This window comes from Rhinatrema bivittatum, chromosome 3 (assembly GCF_901001135.1).
Source record: "Rhinatrema bivittatum chromosome 3, aRhiBiv1.1, whole genome shotgun sequence".
Classification (NCBI taxonomy): domain Eukaryota; kingdom Metazoa; phylum Chordata; class Amphibia; order Gymnophiona; family Rhinatrematidae; genus Rhinatrema; species Rhinatrema bivittatum.
This window is the reverse complement of record NC_042617.1, coordinates 576,947,116-576,962,193: the sequence shown is the minus strand read 5'-3', so window position 1 is coordinate 576,962,193 and position 15,078 is coordinate 576,947,116.

Here is a 15,078-nt window from a genome sequence, read left to right as displayed (position 1 = left end):
CTTCAGACACCGTCTCCTCCCTACCCTGCATCTCACATCCTTGGGTACAAAGTGGGGGTGGGGGAGGGAGGAGAGGACAGGAAGGAGAACACTAACACAGCACAGAGAATGACAGAGTAAGGAAAACATTCAGACACCACAAATCCAGCCACGCTTCCTTTCAAGAAGCTGGAGCTCCTAGGAGAAAGGTGGGCAGGGACTCCAACCACACATGCATCTCTGACAAGGTAAAGAGCATGTGACGGAGAAACGAGAGGCATGCGGAATTACAGTTTAAGAGTGGAGAAATGGAGACACGCTGCCAAGAGGAGCAGCAATGAATCAGGCAAAGGTAGGCACAACTGATGTGTCTGAACTGTGATTTTCAGTGCTTGCCGGAGGCAGCCAGGTCAGACTCTTTGAATACAGGCAGATTGGCCTTGTCTGTAGTGCAAGTAACTTTGATTTGAACCCCAGCTGGGAAAAGCAGCCAGAATGAAGCCTGGAGAACAGGCCAGGCCTACCTTGTTTGAACTGTTGACTGTGAGGCCCAGAACGGTATTTTATCAAAGTTTACAGCCAGAACATGCCATGACTGAGATTTTCTCTGGGTCTCGGGAGCTTTTCGTCACACTGTTTCTTTTCAACATCTTTATTACAGATATAGCTGAGGAGCTTGAGGGATAAATATGCTTGTTTGCAGAAGATTTGAACAATGTAAGGGGGCTTGAAAAAAACAATCCAGGAAGAATGGTCAAGGGTTTGAAAATGAACTTCATTGCTAAACATGTGAAATCATGAACTTAAGCTGTAAAACTCCCTTAGACACATATCAACTAGAGGGAGAAGAACTGGAATCTGTCAAACAAGAAAGAGATCTAGGAGTAAATCACTTTAAGGGAGCCAGATAGAGGGCAATTTTCAAATAACCCACATAGCGGTAAAGTTCGTGTGTACATTGTATGCACAGAGTTTATCGCGTATTTTCAAAATTCGCTTTGAAACTACTCGGGTAATTGGCCAAGTACGTGCACATATTCCTGTAAAATTGCACCTCATCCTTGGAAGGTGCAACGTACGTGCACACATTTGAAATCAAAGACGGTGAGTTTCAAACCACATTGGCACATGTGCGTCAGCCCGCGTCCAGGGATGCGGACATTTTATAACTTGCACGACGTGTTTATGCGCCCAGGTTATAAAAGAGCCTGGCCACGTGCACACGTGCACCTAATTTTAAGTGGACGCGCCACTCCCACTTCTACCACATAAGCTGGAGGATTTTCAAAGGGGCGCACCATTGCCAGTTTACCAGTTTGTCCACCAGCTGCCCAGTTAGCAGCTAGGACCTCCAACCGCCCCTCCCCCTGGTTTGATAGCCTACACTGCCCCCCAGTTACTCCAGACCCTTTAATCCTTCAGAAATGGCTCCGTCCTTTTATTTTACAACTTACACATCACCCATAGCAGAAGCAGAGTTACGCGGCAGGTGGGACCTTGGTGCGCGCTGGGTCACATGAGTATTTACGCGTGCGTCTCTCTTTGGCCAGGCCTCAAAATGCGCACGTCCTGCCCATAACCACGCCCACGCCCCACCCCTTTCGGAAATTTTTGAGAGCTTTGTGCGGTGGGGTTTTCGGGCCTATCTGGGCGCTTTTGGAAACACAGTTGGCGCTCACAGGCCCGACTTCGCGTGCCAGGTTTTTAAAATTCACCTTAAAAAGAATGCGCCAAGTCCACCCCCAAGTTTGCTCCCTGGAATGTCTCTGCGTTATGCATATAACTAAGTTACACGGGTAATTTTTCACATACTCATCCCTGGGCTATTTTAATATAGCCGTTCTTGTGCTCAGTACTGGGTTTTATGCGCATACATGGCGTTGAAAATTGCCCCGTTAATGTAATAAAACAGCTGAGACTGCTAACAATATGCCCAGTTGCATAAGTAAAGAGATGAGTGGGGAAAATGTAGGTAATATTGTCTCTCTGGTAGGTCACTAGTGAGACCCCATACTGAGTTCTGGGGCCTGTGATGAAACAGGAAGAAGCAGCCTGAAGAGCAGTTTGATTTGCCCAGAGGATAGAGGGAGCTCCAGAGGAAGTGCCAGGGGTAGCACTGCCTTAAGGCAGAAAGAAAGAAAGTGAACAAAAGTTAGCTGAGGAATTGTAAAGCCAGAAAGAACAGGAAGCAGAGGGCGGCTGGAGAACGTAGTCTGAAGATCCTTGGCAGAGAACCAGTTAGGATAAATGTAGCAGCCAGGGGAAAGTGTGATAATAATTGGGAGACCCGGCTAAGATTAATTACAGAGCTGCTGCAGGGAACCGGCGTCACTGTGAAGGGAGAAAGCACTGCCTTTCAGCCGGGGCAGGACCGGGGAGAGAGAGCTCACCCAGACCTGGAGGCAGAGAGATGCCCATGATTTGACATCGTGCTCCTGGCACCAGCTCCCTTCACCCCTATCTCCACCCTGCTTCCTCTCCCAGCCCTTGTGTGACTTGATTCTTGGCAGAAGAAATTCCTCTAAGGCTTCCTCCATGTAACTTTCGATCATGGCCCCTTGTCTTTAAATTTCCCTTTCTTGTACTTTTCTGAAGCCTGACAAATATTTTAATATATATATCATATCACCCTTCCCCTTCTTTTCTCCAGCAAGTACATCTTGAAAGGGTTTGGGTTGCCAGCTTTATATAATTTTTAGTACTGTTTATATAATTTTTAGTACTGTTACCATCCTTTTTTTTTTTTTTTCCAATTTATACTTTATTAATTTTATTAATTTTCTGTTACACATCCAGTGAAATAACTTTTTCATACTTAAATTAATGGAAATAAAATTGTGCACAATCATAAGAAATACAGCAAAATAAAAAATACAATGTATAATTTATTAGCACATTTTATCCTATAAAGGGAACCAGTTTATACAATAACTATATTTCAAAATCAATTAATAATAAAGGGAGAAGAGAGGATTTTTGTTTCCTTTACTAACCCACTTCCATTATTTGAGTCTGATTCGACTTTTCTAATTCTTTATCCCTCAAAAAATTCTCCAGCTGGGGAGGTAGACTAAAAATAAACTTTTTCCCTTGATAATTGACAAAACATCGGCAGGGGAACTTTAAATAAATAGTTGCCCCTGCTCTTTAACACAAGAAACTATTTCCTACGCACTTGCGTAGCCTTAGATACATCTGGGAAAGCATATACCTTTTAACCGCAGACTAAAATATCCTGGTTTTTGAGAGATTTATCAAATATGAACTCCTTATCCCTTTCCAATACAAAAGAGACAAACAAAGTTGTACTTTTGTTTATTATGTCTAATGAATCTTCAAGAAATGTTGATAAACCTGGAGATTGTAAATCATCCAATCTCCCAGGGGTATCAGCCAATTTTAAGGGGAAATAGCAAATTTTGGAAATAGAGAGAATATCCTCCTCTTTATAAGCCAAATTTTCTTTAAGAAACTTAACAAACATCTCTAGAGGAGATAAGAGCCTTGTATAGGGAAAATTTACAAAACATAAGTTCTTAATTCGCATCCAGTTTTCCAAATTCTCTAATTCATTATGCAAAATTACATTGTCAGAAATACACATATTTTCAACACTCTGTACATTTTGAACATTTGTTGTTAAATCATTTACTTTAGTTTCTATATCCATCAACTTTTTCCCTTGTTCTTTAATTATCAATCTATTACTATTAACCATTGTTCAAAAGTAACGTTGGAATCAAGTTTTAATAACATCCTCCACAAATCCCCCAGAGTTACTTTGGAAGCATCAACAGCTGTTGCCTGAATGCTTACATGATATGGAGATGGTAATCCATCATCACCTTCCTGATGAAAAGAAGACAAAGGATGTAGAGATTCAGTATTTACCACCTTGGATCAAACTTCCTTGCTACTTACATTCACAGTCTCACTTCCTATGGAATTGTCCATGGTTGCTGCTCCTGAGGGTTGTGAAGGCATGGGTCCCATGCCAGGACTTATTGAGACATCAGAAGTGTCTCTATTACAGTCCTCTCTTGGCTGATTGAGTCTATTCAAGTGGGCATCCATCGGTCCAAGCCTTGAGATGGCCGGAGAAGAGGTAATAAACTTAGCCTTCATCTTACGCCCCATAAATACCAAGGTAAACTTCAAAACATTCAAGGCAGTCAAAGGCGGTCAAAGCCGCGCGTGCCCCTTCGGCATCGCACCAGTGACATCTATGCGCTGCTTCTCACGGGGTTTTAAAGCCCCGGACACAGGCAGTGATGTCACACGATATTCCCCAGCTGGTCCGCAAGGTCTTAATTAGGGCTTACCGCCGCCTGGAGAGCTCTGATAGTCCTCCTCTCTCCCTCTCTCGGCTCTGCTGATTTGCTGCTTCTCACAGGGTTTTAAAGCCCTGGACACAGGCAGTGATGTCACACGGTATTCCCCAGCTGGTCCGCGAGTTCTTAATTAGGGCTTACCGCCACCTGGAGAGCACCGATAGTCCTCCTCTCTCCCTCTCTCGGCTCTGTCGCTTCTCACAGGGTTTTAAAGCCCCGGACACAGGCAGTGATGTCACACGGTATTCCCCAGCTGGTGCGCAAGTTCTTAATCAGGGCTTACCGCCACCTGGAGAGCTCCGATAGTCCTCCTCTCTCCCTCTCTCGGCTCCGCCGATTCGCCGCTTCTCACGGGGTTTTAAAGCCCCGGACACAGCAGTGATGTCACACGGTATTCCCCAGCTGGTGCGCAAGTTCTTAATCAGGGCTTACCGCCACCTGGAGAGCTCCGATAGTCCTCCTCTCTCCCTCTCTCGGCTCCGCCGATTCGCCGCTTCTCACGGGGTTTTAAAGCCCCGGACACAGCAGTGATGTCACACGGTATTCCCCAGCTGGTGCGCAAGTTCTTAATCAGGGCTTACCGCCACCTGGAGAGCTCCGATAGTCCTCCTCTCTCCCTCTCTTGGCTCCCGTTACCATCCTTTTAATGTCTTTTTATGAAGGTTTGGCCTTCTTTGAAACACATTGCTCTGAGCCAGCCACTTACAGTAAAAAGCAACTTTATTCCAGTTCACATTTGTGACTTCTGAGATACCAAGACCAGTCCTATAAATGGTAGACACTTATAAGCCAGCGTAATTACCATATAGAGCCTAATTCCCAGCTATACCTTAACAGATTCAAAATCCCTAAATGAAGATGCACCTGATAAAGTGGATTCTGTCCTCAAAAGCTCATGTCTCAATAAATTTGTTAGCCTATAAGGTGCCACCCACCTCTTGCCACTTTTACTATACCAGACTAACATGGCTATTCCTCTGAAGATCTAAAGCACACTATATGATGGTAGACAAAATCCCTTTAGTGGTTTTCTGAGGGGGCTGAGTTCGGTTCCTTGATCTAGCTCATGGTTGCTGCTGATGTTGAAGCTGCTGTGGATGTCTGTTACTGAAGAGTCAACCCTCTATGTCTGTAATAAAGGTATAGGTTGTACCTTCTTCTTGGATAGTATTAATATGGTCTTCTAAAACATCCTAATATCTTCTTTGAGAGGACTGGTCTCTCGTTGAGGATGTTAATGAATAAAGGGTCGAAGACTTGAATGGTCTACTTTATTTTCTCTCTGAATAGGTTGTCCCCTGCATATGGTGCATCTGCTGGTTTATCATTCATGTTTTCCCTTAGTCAAAACACTTTGAACCAAGCTAATCTTCTAGCTGCGATGGCTGCTGCTGAAGATTAGAAAGCTATATCAAAACTGCCATAAATGAACATTCCTCAATTTCTGCTCATAGTAGACTGATCTTTTTCTTGGATGTCAGTCTTTGTCATGATCTCTCTGATATCTTGAAGCGTGTTATACTTGTACTGAACTATTTGCAACTAATGGGACGAATCCTTGATTGTAAGGTCATTGAATGCAAACATTTTTTTCCCAAGGTATCTAAAAGCTTGCATTCTTTACCAAGTGGAGCACTGGAGTAAATCTTTGATCTCTCTGTTCTTTTAATGTCTGACTCTATAAATTAGGGATGTGCAGCAGGGACAGATTCGTCCCATTCGGTATTCATATTCGTCAGGACCCAAATCCGTTGCATCCATTCTCGGGGGACCCCGATCCGTTGATTAGTTACATATGTATTCGTTTCCCAAAAAAACCCCCATCCCAACCCTTTAAATTTAATGAACTACAACCCCCACCCTCCTGACCCCCCCAAGACTTGCCAAAAGTCCCTGGTGGTCCAGCGGGGGTCCTGGAGCGATATCCTGCACTCGGGCTGTCGGCTGCTGGTATTCAAAATGGCTCCGATAATCTTTGCCCTCACTATGTCACAGGGGCTACCGGTGCCATTGGTCGGCCCCTGTCACATGGTAGGAGCAATGGACAGCCGGCGCCATCTTGTGCATTATGGCTAGGTTCTCTCTCTCTCCCTTGGCCAAAAATCATCCCTTTTTCTCATTTGCATTGCACCATGCGTTATGGTGCTTTTGCATGCATTCAGGCATTTTCACATGCGTTAAAGGCATTTTTCGCATGCCAAAACATCATATAGCACTCTGATAAATGACGCCCTTTAGAATGTAAGCCCTCTGGGGCTAGGGAAATACCTACAGTACCTGAATGTAATCTGCTTTGAAGTGCTGTGAAAAGCAGAATATAAAAATCTAAATAAAACAGCTCTGCTAGTCCTCAACTTCTTTCTCTTTCATTGAGGGTGGAGGAAGAGGCAGACGGTTGTCTTGTTCACATCCTCTGATGAGTCTGTACTCCCCAAACTGAAAACCACTGACATAATCCCATAGATTCCTGCTAACACCCCCATGTTTCTTTTAATTCTCCACAAACACTGAATGTAAATTCAGTCCTGAGGCTTATTTTCCTTGTAGAATATCAAAACCAGCTCTTCCAGCCCTGGAGTTCATGACATTTTTCATATTGTATTGCAATTCATAAAGCCCGAGGGCAGGTTATTAAGTCTCAGTGATTAGGTTAATATTGCTATAGGGCACTTGTGGCTTAACAAAACAAGCCTGCACTTAAGAGAGGAATGCCTCAAGATAACAGCAGCGCGCTATTTACAACACTGAAGCTGTTAGAGCAAAGTTAGGGATGAAGTACAAAATTTACAAACCAGAATCCTGTCCGGAACTCAGGCAGAGGCCTCTAATATAGTGACATACAGTGGAATGGTTGAGATAAGGCTTAGCACGTGTCTTAGAGCAACTCATCACATGCAGCTGACCTGACATAATTGGATACTGTATACAATATGGTATAATAAATATGTGCTTGAAACACATGACCTTCTGATTATAGAAATAAACAAGACAGGCAACGTTTCCTATGCTATACTGGAGGCAATTTCCTGTCTGCACAACACAATTTTAGTGAAGAGAGTATAATGCATACCTATTTTTTTAAATATTATCTTAATTTATATACATCTGATCCAGCTTTGCTTGTCACTAAGCTATTGCTCCATGTCTTTTAGCATAGTAGGGGGGTGAGCAAGTTTTGGGGAGCCATCTTTGCACTTAATGCCCACCTTTTTGTGGAAAGGCTCAAGGGGACTATGACTTCTCCCAGAGTGTGATTTGGGTCTTTTACCATCCTGCGGGTGGACTCACCAGGAGGAGAGAGGGTACCTCTCCCTGGGAGTAGAGGAGAGCAAGTAAGCAGTTTGGAGGGTGGAGGAGTTTTGCTATTTTGAGACTTCTATTAGCAGCAGCTCCTGCAGAAGGGATTTCTCCCGGTATCTGGATGGACTGGAAGTGGATTTTTTTCTTGCTTCTGGTGAAAGGTGTAGAGATCTAAGATTTTGAACATTCCAGAAGGAGTGGCTGGAGTGGTCTTGATTTTTGAGAGATTAGGGTTTTTTTTTTGACTTAGGTGATCTTTTCCATCGTTTCCCAGTTTGATATTGGTGTTGTAACAGGGATATCCTATCCTAGCAGGAGAAGGACTACTTGAATTGGATGACGGTGCAAGGGAGCAAAGATCAACAAGGAGGAGAGGCATGAATAAAGGGACTATAATGTTTTTGACACTTATTTTTCTCATGTTATTTCTTGATATTCATCAACCTGGCTTGGATTTTGATTTAGAAATTGAAGTAAAATGTTATTTTGAATAACCAGTTGGACTCAAAGATTTTCTTTATTCTTGGACTTAGGATCAGTAAAAAAGGAGAGAGAGTGTTGGGTAGTTTTTATTTGTTTTCTTTGCTTATTATGATTGCGTCTTTGGGCCCCTCCAGTATAACTCTTAGCATCAATTCAGAAGGGCAGTGAGATTTGAAGGACTGTTAGTGACCACAGGCCATGTCCATGCCAAGGGTCCAGGAAGTCAAGCTCCCCTCCCCCCCCCCCCCCAGCAGGATGAACCCCAGTCAACCAACCAACTGGAGATCCCACTAAGTAAATTAGTAACACAACAAGAAAAAGCCAATAGTATTTAATTTATACTTATGGTCAAGCTATCAGTTCAGAAAATGCTTTGTATGCGGTATTACTTCAAACTATTTTAATTCAGCATAACCCAAAAAGATTTGTCTTGACTATTATCTCTTCATGGTTGCAGTAGCAGGTGTTAATCTCTAGAAAATGAGCAGTGTATTACTTCACTTTGCCAGCTCACTTTCTCTTTGGTGTTCAAAATAAAGTTGTTGGAAAAAGTATTTAAATGAATAGGACTTATATACAACAACGAAATTGCCAAAATGTATATTTTCATCCCTAGAAGCAATTTACTGAAAGTTTGATTTTTAACTTTAGAATATTTTTCCTCAGTCTCTAGGATTAGGGGCTGCCAGGAATCTCAGTGTTTGCCCAGGGAAGATGCAATATTCTTAGATTGCTTGCTTCAAGCTTGCTGCTTAGCCGAAAAATATTTCAGATTACACAGAGGGTAATTTTCAAAGCCAATTCCATGTGTGAATCAGCACTTTTCCTGCTGAAATGGGCTTTTAGATAACTATCCGCCCTGCGTCGCTCCGCCCCTTCAATCGGCCCCACGTCACCAGAGGCGGAGTGCAGGGACAGGCCTTAAAGCCTCCTGCAGGCCACAGGTGCCCCCTCTGTCGTCCAGCTGCGACCTCTGAAAACCAACCAGCGGCCCTCCCTCAGAAGCCGACCGACCTGCGGCCTACCTCCAGAACTTAAGAACATGCCATACTGGGTCAGACCAAGGGTCCATCAAGCCCAGCTTCCTGTTTCCAACAGTGGCCAATCCAGGCCATAAGAACCTGGCAAGTACCCAAAAACTAAGTCTATTCCATGTTACTGTTGCTAGTAATAGCAGTGGCTAATTTCTAAGTCAACTTAATTAATAGCAGGTAATGGACTTCTCCTCCAAGAACTTATCCAATCCTTTTTTAAACACAGCTATACTAACTGCACTAACCACATCCTCTGGCAACAAATTCCAGAGTTTAATTGTGCATTGAGTGAAAAAGAACTTTCTTCGATTAATTTTAAATGTACCACATGCTAACTTCATGGAGTGCCCCCTAGTCTTTCTATTATCCGAAAGCGTAAATAACCGATTCACATCTACCCATTATAGACCTCTCATGATTTTAAATACCTCTATTATATCCCCCCTCAGCCGTCTCTTCTCCAAACTGAAAAGTCCTAACCTCTTTAGCCTTTCCTCATAGGGGAGCTGTTCCATTCCCCTTATCATTTTGGTAGCCCTTCTCTGTACCTTCTCCATCGCATTTATATCTTTTTTAAGAAGTTGCCCGGACGCCGTCCCGACCAGCGGCTTACTTCCAGAAGCCAACCGACCCATGGCCTAGTTACCTGGACGCCGTCCCGACCAGCGGCCCACCTTCGGAAGAGCGGCCGACCCACGGCCTAGATGTCCGGACGCCGACCTGACCAGCGGACCTCGATTTCACGGCTCGCGCGATCGGCACGCACCCGCCGGAGTAAGAGCCCATCTTGATCTCACCAGGCCCATCGCACCTCCTCCCTGCATCGCTCCGCCCCTTCAGTCGGCCCCACGTCACCAGAGGCAGAGTGCAGGGACAAGCCTCCTGCAGGCCACAGGCACCGTGCACTGGGCGTCGCTCACCAAAGGAGCGTGACTAAGGAGCCTGCCCCTTAGTGCGCCCCTTCATGCAGATCCCTGAGACTCTAGCACCTCTTTCGCTCCCCCTAATCCCCTTCCACCCCAATACCATCACCGCTCACATTACTCATCTGCTGCTTGTTCGCATCCACTGACCACCTCACCACCCCTCTGTAAGCACTCTGCAGTGCTCCACACCTTCTTACATCCACACCTTTCTCAACTTCTCCCCCTCAAGCTTCAACAAACCACCCCTACCCTCCCTGCAGATCATGCTAACCCTCGCCATCCCCACTATTAAACACATCACCCGCAGAGATAGTAGACCCCGTCTCACCTTTCCTACCCCACACTCCAAATATCTCCTTCCAATCATGATAACGCCACTCTCGCAACTCTTCGGCCTCTCCCTATTCTCCCTGATTCTCTTCAATGCTCAATCCATTGTGAAGAAAACTCCCATCCTAAATGATATACTGCACGACTCCAAGCCAGACATTTGTGCAATTACGGAAACCTGGCTCAAACACACAGATGTCGTACTACTTAACCAACTACCCTCACATCTTTACGATATTTTCTCCATACCCAGGCAAAAAAAAAGAGGTGGTGGCTTACTCCTCGCCGCCAAAAAAAACCTAAGATTAACCCCACAATCCGTTAACATACCCCCTAAATTTGAAATCGGCCTCTCTAAATCTTCACAATTTCAACTATGCTTTATTTACACACCCCTGGTCTACTTGAAAGTAACGCCTCCCCTTCATTGAATTTATCATAGGTAACATAGACCTTGAGTTACCAACAATGTTACTCGTAGATTTCAACCTACACGTAGATACGTTCCCGCAATCCCCCTTCTGTGAAGCCTTTCTCTCCTCCCTTGACGCCATGGGTTTCACGCAAATCATAAACCAACCTACCCACAAAGCAGGTCACACACTTGACTTAATCTTCACGAACTCAAACATCCTCTCAGCCGAAACACCTTCCTGCTCCCCTGTCCCTGGTCTGACCACACACTCATAAATACCACTCTCTCTATAAAGAAAACATCTCCCACTCCACTACCACATTACCACATCTTCCATTTCCGAAAACCATGTTCCAGAGAAGACCTAATGTCCGCCTGCTCTGACATCACCAACAAAATTGACCTAACCAACCCCTCATCAGCTCTCTCCTCCTGGAGCAGTATCACAAAAGACTTAGCTGACAAAATCTGCCCACTTACAACAAAAATAATCAACCCATCACACAACAACAAAAAAGCATGGTACTCCCTTGAATTAAAAAAAACTTAAATGTGAACTAAGAAACAAAGAAAGAAAATGGCGCAAACATCCTTCACCCACACTACTTGCCTCCTACAGATCCTTCATGCATATATATAGGACCACCATATTTAAAACAAAGCACAATTTCTATGCCCTCAAAATTCATGACTTTCAATACAACTCTACGGCCCTCCTTTCCCTCGTATCTGACCTTACCAATACCTCTCCCTCATCCACACCAGACACTGACTCCAAAGACAAATGTAATAACCTTGCCCTTTTCTTCAACAACAAAATATCCAAACTCACTTCAAGTTTTCCCTCCGATACTTCCTACCCCAATGTCCTCCCCATAAACCCCATGGCCAGCCTTGAAACAACATCATCATCTGAAATAGAAACCCTACTAAAGAAAATTAAAACCTCCTCACACCCTACTGACACCATCCCCACCAAACTACTTCTAACCATTCCAAACCTTATAGCCAAACACATATCTGAGATCATTAATTGCTCCCTCACCCTTGGCAACGTCCCCACCATGCTTAAACAAATAGAGATGTGAATCGGAACCGGAATCTGATCGGTTCCGGTTCCGGTTCAAATCTTAAAATTTTTAGTCTGGCCCGATTGGGTTTTTGTTTATCGTCTGCGCTCGATCTGATAAACAAAAAACCCACCCCGATCCTTAAAAACCGACCCCTTAGCTTCCCCCACCCTCCCGACCTCCCCAAAAACATTTTAAAATTACCTGGTGGTCCAGTGGGGGCGCGGGGAGCAATCTCCCGCTCTCAGGCCATCGACTGCCACTAATAAAAATGGCACCAATGCCCTTTGCCCTTACCATGTGACAGGGTATCTGTGCCATTGGCAAGCCCCTGTCACATGGTAAGGGCAAAGGGCCATCGGCACCATTTTTATTAGCGCAGTTGATGGCCTGAGAGCGGGAGATCATTCCCCACGCCCTCACTGGACCACCAGGTAATTTAAAAATGTTTTTGGGGGGGTCGGGAGGGTGGGGGAAGCTAAGGAGTCGATTTTTAAAGGGTCGGTGGATTTTTTTTTTATCGGGCCATTGGTGCCATTTTTATTAGTAGCATCAAAATGGCGCCGATGGCCCGAGAGTGGGAGATTGGTCCCGGGGCTTCCACTGGACCACCAGGTATTCGTAAAAAGTTTTGGCGGGGGTTCGGGAGGGTGGGGGAAGGTAAGGGTTTAGTTTTAAAGGGTCGGGGTGGGTTTAGGGGTTGTTCTGGTGTGCCGGTTTTCCCGCCCTCCCTCCAAATCCCCGATTTACGATTTTTCACGATAAATCGGGGGAATTTCTATTGTATCGCGCACTCTAACGATTTTTGACGATTTAAAAAATATTGGACGACTTTTTAAATCATCAAAAAATGATTCACATCCCTATAAACAAACAATTATCAAGCCTATACTAAAGAAACCCAATCTTGACCCATCAGATCTCTCTAACTATAGACTAATCTCAAACCTTCCTTTCTTAGCCAAAATCACAGAAAAAGTAGTAAACATCCGACTCTCTGAATACCTTGACAAACACAAAAGTCTAGTCCCCTCTTAATTTGGCTTCCGGAAATTCTACAGTATTGAAACACTTCTATTATCATTCACAGACACCATACTCAAAGGTATGGACAATGGGCATTCCTATATCTTAGCAATACTCGACATATCATGAGCATGTGACACGATCAGCCATAAAATTCTATTAAACCAACTCACAAACATCGGCATAACAGGAATCGCCCTCCAATGGTTTGAATCGTACCTCAAAAATAGATATTACAAGGTCAACTGGGTAACTTTGAATTCGACCCCATCGACCTTACCCGGGGTGTTCCTCAAGGCTCCGCCCTATCCTCTACCCTCTTCAACATCTACATGTTACCCCTTTGCCAACTCCTATCTGACCTAGGCCACCACCATTTCATCTATGCGGATGACGTCCAAATACTCATACCAATCACTGACTCCCTACACACCTCTCTATAAATCTGGGACAACTGCATTAATACAATCAATCAACTATTCACAAAACTCAACCTATGCTCAGAAAGCATACTCTTTATCTCCTAATTCATAACATCATCATTCATCCATCTATTACAACAGCAGCATCTCCTTCAACTCATACAACACCCATAAGAATTTTTTTTCATTTACTCCGTTTGTAATTTTATTGTTTAAAAGCCGCAGGTCTTGAATGTTTATTGTGTCATTATTTTAATTGTTAGTTTTAATTTGTTTTAATTTGTTAAGTTTACTTATTATGTATGTTTGGCTGTGAACCATTTTGATTAATTCTTCTGAATTGTAAAAGCGGTATATAAACATTTTTAAATAAATAAATAAATCAATCAATACTACCAAAACAGAACTCCTCATCATTTCCCACAATCCCCTCACCATTAGCCATACCCACCCCAACACCTTGCCCACTCCCACACCGATCGCACAACATGTACGTAATCTTGGCGTTACCTTTGACAACCAACTAAACTTTTAAACCTTCATAAAATCCACCATGAAAGAATGTTATTTCGAACTACATGTCTTAAAGAAACTAAGATCCCTCCTACACTTTCATGATTTTCGCACAATCCTTCAGGCCTTACTTTTATCAAAAATCGACTACTGCAATTCCCTCCTCCTAGGCCTCCCTGCCTCTACCATCAAACCTCTCCAAATGCTTCAGAATACTGCAGCCAGAATCCTCACAAAAACACGTAAGAATGACCACATTAAACCTATCTTAAGAGATCTTCATTGGCTCCCCATATCCTGCAGAATTCTTTACAAGACCCTCTCCCGACTTTCAATTGCTCAATGACTCACTTCACTTTCACTTATCCAATAGACCCACCAGATCTGCCTATAAAGGATCACTCCACATACCGTCCCCATAACTCACACACATTTCCTCCACAAGAGATTGAGCCCTATCGATAACAGGCCCCATAAACTGGAACTCAATGCCACCTGACCTCCCCATGGAACCATGTACTCAGAAATTAAAAAAAAAATTAAAAACATGGCTCTTCAAACAGACTTTCACCTAATGCACTATAGCTACCCACTCTCCTCCCTCCCTCCCTCCCTTTAGCTCCCCCCTTCTCCCCACCTCCTCCCTTCTTTCCCCCTTTTAGTCTCTCCCCCCTTTCTTTCTCACTTGTAAATATTATTTGTATTCCCCTGTGGGATAACATACTATTCTAGTTATACCTGTGAATTAATATACTACTCTAGTTATACCTAGTATTAATGTTCATTACTACCTTCCAAATGTGTACACCTATGTTAACCATTTGTTTCTACCTTATCTTATGTTACCCACTGTTTCATGTAAACGTTTTTTTTATCTTACAGTTCCATGTAAACCGATATGGTTATCGATATAAAAACCCCACAAATAAATAAATAAATAGATAGATATGCGGGTAAAGGCTCTATGAGCATCCTTTTACCTGCAGTAGGGGGAGACATTCCTGGGGGCAGGATTGGCAAAGGCTTTGCACTTATCTGCATACTTTTTGAATTTTGAAAAGCATGCACGTCATTTTTCACAGGAAAACTACCTGCACAAATTAATAGATGTAAAATATGAGTGAGTAGTTTTTCTGGGGCGAAAAACGTGTGTGTGCTTTCCCTTTGAAAATTGGTGGAAAGTCTACAGGTAAAAACTAATCGCAGACTATGCATGCGAGCAGTTTTAAAATTACTGCCATAGTACATA